We start from the raw sequence: 6,505 nt of genomic DNA, 5'->3' as shown, positions 1-6,505 counted from the left end.
GACACTTGGAGTACGCAGAAAGTCGGTGGCGAAATTCCAACACAGAGGAAACACACAGGACGCACGCAGTCTGTTTCCTTCGGGACGCAGACTGTCTTTTGACTGGACATAGAAATTTTCATAAGGGCGGCGCGCACTGTGGAGAAAGAACCACTCCCCTGGGCCGCACTCTGGGCCGTTCAGAACTGTGAATAGAAGTATTTCTTCCCCCTCATCCTGCTCCTCCTTCCTTCTATGCCGCCGATCTCGTCGCCTCCGTCCGCGGCGGCAGAAACGGAGAAGTGAGATCGTCTAACACCGGGTTTGAGCTTCCTTTAATTTTGTAAAAAAAGTTTCCACTCATGCGCTACACCAATACAACTCAACCGACCACCGTTCATACATCATGCATTGATTTAATACTTACCAAATTTGAAGGAACAACGGGTGTGGTTAAGTGCATTTCACTTCTATCTGGTTTGACTTTTTGTAGAGCGACCCGAGGGAATTGAAGTGGCGCCTCACGGGTAATCGTTGTGGGTGCCGTTTACAGCTTTGCTTTCCAACCACATGGTGGATTGGCCTGAATTTTTTTCCACTACCCAAGTATTCTAGTTCACTATAATTGCTAGCTTGGCCAACTGTTACTGCTATTACTTATTATGGCCGTGATGCACTGCAAAGCCGTCCGGGCGAACGTACACGACGAAGTAGCCGTATCTGAATTATTTGGCTTATCTGGGCATAACCAGCAGCCGTACACTACTCACCCGCCGCGGTGGCTCAGTGGCTAAGGCGTTGCGCTGCTGAGCACGAGGTCGCGGGTTCGATTCCCGGCCGCGGCGGCCGCTTTTCTGATGGAGGCGAAAAGAAAAACGCCCGTGTGTACGATATTTCGGCTCACGTTAAAGATCCCCAGGTGGTCAAAATTAATCCGGAGCCCTCCACTACGGCGCGCCTCATCGCCTGTGTTGCGTCGGCGCGTTAAACCATACAATCAATCAATCAGCCGTACACTCATCGTAAAGTTTTACACATGGGTGCATACCAAGCTGCCTGCGTACCTAGCAAACCCACTCGCCGACGCCGATAACGCGCGCGCGTCGGCTCACTTTGGCGCGTCAGGTGCGGTAAAACACGGCCGGGCTGGAGGAGCGGCGGGTGCGCACTTTCATATGAAAGTGCGCGCTCGCCGCTCCTCCACTCCGGCCGTGGGTAAAAACGCGTCTTTCGTCGGCAGGTAACAGCTTTGCTCGAGGCGGGATGAGTGCGCAGTGAACTGAATCCTTCAAATTTGGTCCTCGTTCTACATCGTATATCAAGTCCGGTATCGCAGGCATTGCATTGAGCTGTTCCCCACTTGCCGTATTTTTTTTTTCAAGTGTTTGCTCTTTTTCTCTCTAGTCGAATTTTGGCCAGTTTCATAAAACTCGCATTGCGCAGATTGCACCTATTCAGTGGGAGCTGTGTGTGTTCTTGTCATGTCCACGGCCTCTGGCGCCCATCAGTACGACGCTCCCCGATGCTTGCCATGGTGCCCACACAGCGCCCAAATATACCTTCGCCAGGTGCCCGTTCTCGGAATGCGTTTCCTTCGCGAGCCCGTGGGGCAACGGGTTTGGTCGCCCTTGGTGCCGATTTTACAAAAAAGACAAAGGGATTCAGGCCATGTGAGCAGCATTATCATTTTTGTTCACCTAAACTGTAGCTGAATTGCATTAAGAATGTGCCTCACTAGTGTTGCGAAATTACAAAGACCCATACTTTTAGTGTTGCTAATAGCTTGACAGCGTGATTGCTGGATTGAATAAGAGAACTTGTTTTAAATAGGTGGCATGCACTGGAGGCAAAACTTGAGTACTAGTTGCAGTGAAATTTACAGACTGTTCGCAGGTCATCTGTCATTGCAAGCAGTGTGTGTACTATATCACCTATCACCTCTGCAGGTCTACAGGTGCCCTCAAGACAGCCAACCAGGCAGCTGCATTCGTCATACCAAACATGGTGTAAGCACTTCACACCATGCCCTCACACGACTCACAAAAGTGGTCGTGCCAACTGTTGGTACCGCAACTTTATTCCATCTATTGAAAGTTGCCATTAGCGGCGGAAATCTAACGCAAGTTTCGGCACTCAATAAGGCGTGACAACTGAAAAGCCTATCGTTGACTCAAGGAACAAACTGTTTTTTTATCTCCGGCATGCCTCATCTCATTAAAACCACTCACAACAGCGTAGCAGGGGTGAGACAGCTGAATCAGATTTGGGAGCAGTTTTTGGTGCAGCGAAATCTTGATTTTGGAGCAGAAGAACCTTGATTTGGAGCAGAAGAATGACATTTATCTTATGTCACCTTAGAAGCCTCAAAAATCAAATTTTTGGCAACTCAGGGTGGGAGGTGGACTTTTTAATCAGTTTTGAACGTAAATAACACTGGAACAGTCTTTCAACAAAGTTTTTTCTACCAAAACAAAGTTTCAACAAAGTTTTTTCTAGCAGAAAAAAGTTTCAACAAAGTTTTTTCTACAAGGTACAAACTGCAATACCTTTTTACAAACCATTTTTAAATTCTTGGGCTCTATGCATAGATAGCGTGGAGCTCCGCTGAAAATATCGAATTAGAAAACTACGCAATCGTAAGGCATTTTTATTATCATGTGAATGCCGAAATTATTATTTTTTTGTAATCCCAGACTCGGCTTTAATTAGGCACAAGTGCAGAGCCAAGGCAAAGCTTGCGCAAAGCGACGTGACAGTCGGCGCACCCCCCACCCCCTCTCCCCAGCCCTCCCATTTCAATTCCCACAATGCACGTTCACTACGATCGTAATTTGAGTAACGTTGGTATGTTTAGCTACCTCGCTTTAGGCATTAAATTTCACTTCAGATAGAGGAACCATTGCAATGTTACTAGCTTGCAATAATAGCCCGTCCCGCAATCGGACACTGCTTGAACATTTTGTGACGATGTAGCCTGCGCCGCCACTTGAGCATTGCCGATCGTCCCATTCCCGCCGCTCGCAAGGCAGCAATAAGTCAGTGTTAACACCGCAATGAGTCCGAAATTTCACTTCAAGCACGCACTGCGCCTCACACTGAATTAAGGCCGAAACATGGCGAATTCACGGGCACCACGTTGTTTTAGACGAACTCCATCTTTCGGGTCACGCAACTTTCCGCAACAGATAAGGCGATTGAATGTAGACCCAGCCATCCCCACAACCACAACCACGGTAGAAATCGGCAAAGAGCACCCTGCCTGAACCACGAGCAACTGCTTCACCACACAAAGACGGCAGCACCCACAACCGTCGTTCCGGAGATACGCCGCTCCAACAATTGTCGTTTTTTCACCTACTTGCAAAAGTAGTTTGTCGCCTCAAAACATATTTTTCTACAGGACTTTGCAATGTTTTTCGATGGGAAGACTTTGAAAACGCACAGAATATAACATGTGCAAACCGACATTGTGACTTTCAAAGAACTATCTCAGGGACAACGTGGGTTTTTTTTGTTGAATGATCAATCAATTAAACCTTTACAAACATCACCATTTCGGGAGCATTATGTCGTCAGTAAGCATTTTTTTCCCACTGAAACTGAAGAAGAGTTAAAAGCCTCTGCTCTTAAACTGCTTTGGAGCATTTTGGCGCAATTTTTGCAATTTTCAAGCTTTTGGAGCAGCCCGGCGCAGGAAAACCAATTTGTATCAAAAGTGTGCAATATGCGCAGCTGTCTCACCCCTGGCGTAGTCTCCAAACTCCACTCGCAAATTATTGTTGCTGCTAGCTGTGATATTGTGAAAACAGTACATCCACAAAAACCCTTTTACATTATGAAGACTGCCAGGGTAAGAGGTCATGCTAAATGTCATTTGTCACCGTACGTGCTGCGTGTTGTCAGAGTGGCCTAGATGAAGAGAACCATGTTAGGACCTACGTCGTCAAATGCGCTCGTAACGTCCTCAGCAAGGATGCCTGTCTTAGCTGAGAACTTCTTGCTGGACTTGTTAAGGAATAGTTTCCAGCGCCTGTCTCATCAACTCTGTTTCTTTGTTCGTGTTCCTTGTTGCGCCTTAGAAGTTCGTCGGTACTTAGTGTAACCCCTCAACAGGGAAAACTTTAGTCAGGAGTTTTTTTCTGGCGAATTGTGTACTCGCATTGTGGCAAATAGATGCACCTGTTGCAAGTGCAGTGTACGCCGACTGTGTAGTGGGGTGGACGCTTTGTTTTCAGGTAAAGCACAGCCTGAAAATATACGTAGTGCTCCCATGATGTGCCTCGTAAATCAAATTGCACTGCAATTCTTGTTGTAATCAGGCAGATAAAGTGTACAATGCCAATCTGAAAACACAGATGCGGTGTAATCGACGAGCATATAGGCGGCACAGACATTTTTAACCTGCCATAGCACATGGTGCATTGCGAAACACACCTGATGTAAAATGTACTGTAGTAGCATTCCTCACTGTCTGGTTGCGAGATGGAAAGCATAGTAAAAGTGCAGTCGTGGATTTGTGCGGGGCACTGTTGAAATTGTGCTCTGCCGAGTGTTCGGAATGGCAAAAATGTGGCGCGTGGTCCCAAAAATGTTGTCATGGGATTTCTGTTCAATTACTGCTACTGATTTGAAGTTGCCCCAAGGCAATAGACCTCATTAGAGTTCATCAAATAAGCAAGGCCATCAAACCCCAGGTTTTTCCCTTCTTTCACATCCTAACTGGAGAAATTTCCAGACAAAAAAAAAATAACTGCAAATTATCTGCAGAGATTGTGGTTGTAAACAGTTGAAAGTATCCCAGTGTCTAGATTTTGTTATGGTTTAGTTTTGTACGACTGCAACAGCACACAGTCTGAGGGTGTCATAGATAAAAGTAAACCTGTGGATGGCTGAATCTTGTGGGTTTTCTGCATTTTCAATTACCGTGCAGAAAAAAATCCTTTGTGTGGTCATGATACCTTTACTTCTGCATTTTTTTCATTCCTGGAAACGTATTTTCCTCTCACTACTGTGTATTGTCTCTGTTGTGGTGTATTACCCACTGTTAATTATTGTGCGTGTTGCAAAGAATGATGACAATTTGAACCGATTGTTCCATTTAGTGCCACGCAATAAATTTGTCTCTCATGTGGCTTGACAAGATGTGAACACACGACAGAATTCTTAACTGTGAATGGTACTGTAAAAAGTTTTTTTTTCTTGTAGAAGCAAGCGGGCACTAAGCCTGAGAATGATATATTCAAATAAACACAAATTAATGCATGAAAGCGTCCGAATATCGTACAGATGCCCGTCACCGTGAGCAGCACTTTCCAGTCATGCAAACTATCCGCCGAATTCGGTGTCCGCGAAACCGAAAGTGAACGTTACGTATAGTACTTTGGCAACCCGCTCGGCGCACTACACTAGTCATTCGGCCGCAGGGCTCTATGGGAGTGTCCACTCTTACCAATATTTCTTTCTCTATACCAGAACCTTGTTTGATGCAATCCAAGCACTGCCTGCTGCTTCCAGAAGGCGACCGAGACCCTCGTACAATTTTAGCGTAGAATACCGTCGCCTGGTATGATCAGCAGCAAACGAATGCAGGATTTGTTAACAAGAATGAGCAGCCTTACCGCTGCCTACTCATTTAGCCGAGTTATGTGTTCATTCGATGTGCCCTAGCCTAGTCATAGCGGCGACTGGCCTCTATGAACAGACTATGAAGGGCCCGTTCTTTGCTGAGCCCCCACTTTGCAACTGTTTACTTTCCAAGCCATTTGCGGAAAGGACGAAAGCATACATAAAGACACTGCTCTTGTCTCCACGAAATGTTGCGAACAAACTTTCGTCTTGTAGGCAGTAAAATATAGTCCCTCATCTCTCTTGATTGCTGTGATCAATTGTTTTTTCGTCTGCATGTCAGTTGCAAACACTTGATAGGGCATATGCAAATATGCAAGTTATAGACGTGATGCACCTTCCCCCTGTCTCTCATAAGCAGCACACTTCGTGCATTGCGTCAGGGGGTTCGTACTTGCATAGAGATTTACGGCTGCACAGTATGTGCCTTAAAGGAGCCATGAAGAGAAAACACAAGTTTGGTTCATTCAAAAGATTGCCTCGTTAGAATCATACTGACACCACTTTTAACGTAAACTTCGCTCAAATAAGCTACATAATTAGGAAAAACGGGAATGGTCATGCGACCCACCAGCTCATTTCCCGCAACAGAACCTGTGATGTCACATGGGCTAAGCTCTGCGATTGGCGGAGGCTGGCAGAAGCAGACGCAAATTAGGTAGAGCTTACAAACCAGACGAACGAGCGATTTGCGCTTAAATTTAGGGCACATTCTTTACAAAGCAATAGGAATGATGGGACAAACAGTGGAAGTTACGAAAGCACATGTAAACATAGAAGTACTGATGCGTTCTGCTGTTCGTACTGCGCACAGCATGCTTTGGTTTAGCTGCACAGCACTATGGGGCTTGGGGTTGTCTCAGACGACACTGGCCGATTGATGCAAGCAACAGTGTCTTAC

This window comes from Haemaphysalis longicornis, unplaced genomic scaffold, assembly GCF_048455015.1.
Source record: "Haemaphysalis longicornis isolate Haplotype H1 unplaced genomic scaffold, Haemaphysalis longicornis Haplotype H1 scaffold_30, whole genome shotgun sequence".
Lineage (NCBI taxonomy): Eukaryota > Metazoa > Arthropoda > Arachnida > Ixodida > Ixodidae > Haemaphysalis > Haemaphysalis longicornis.
Note: the sequence above shows the minus strand (reverse complement) of the source record.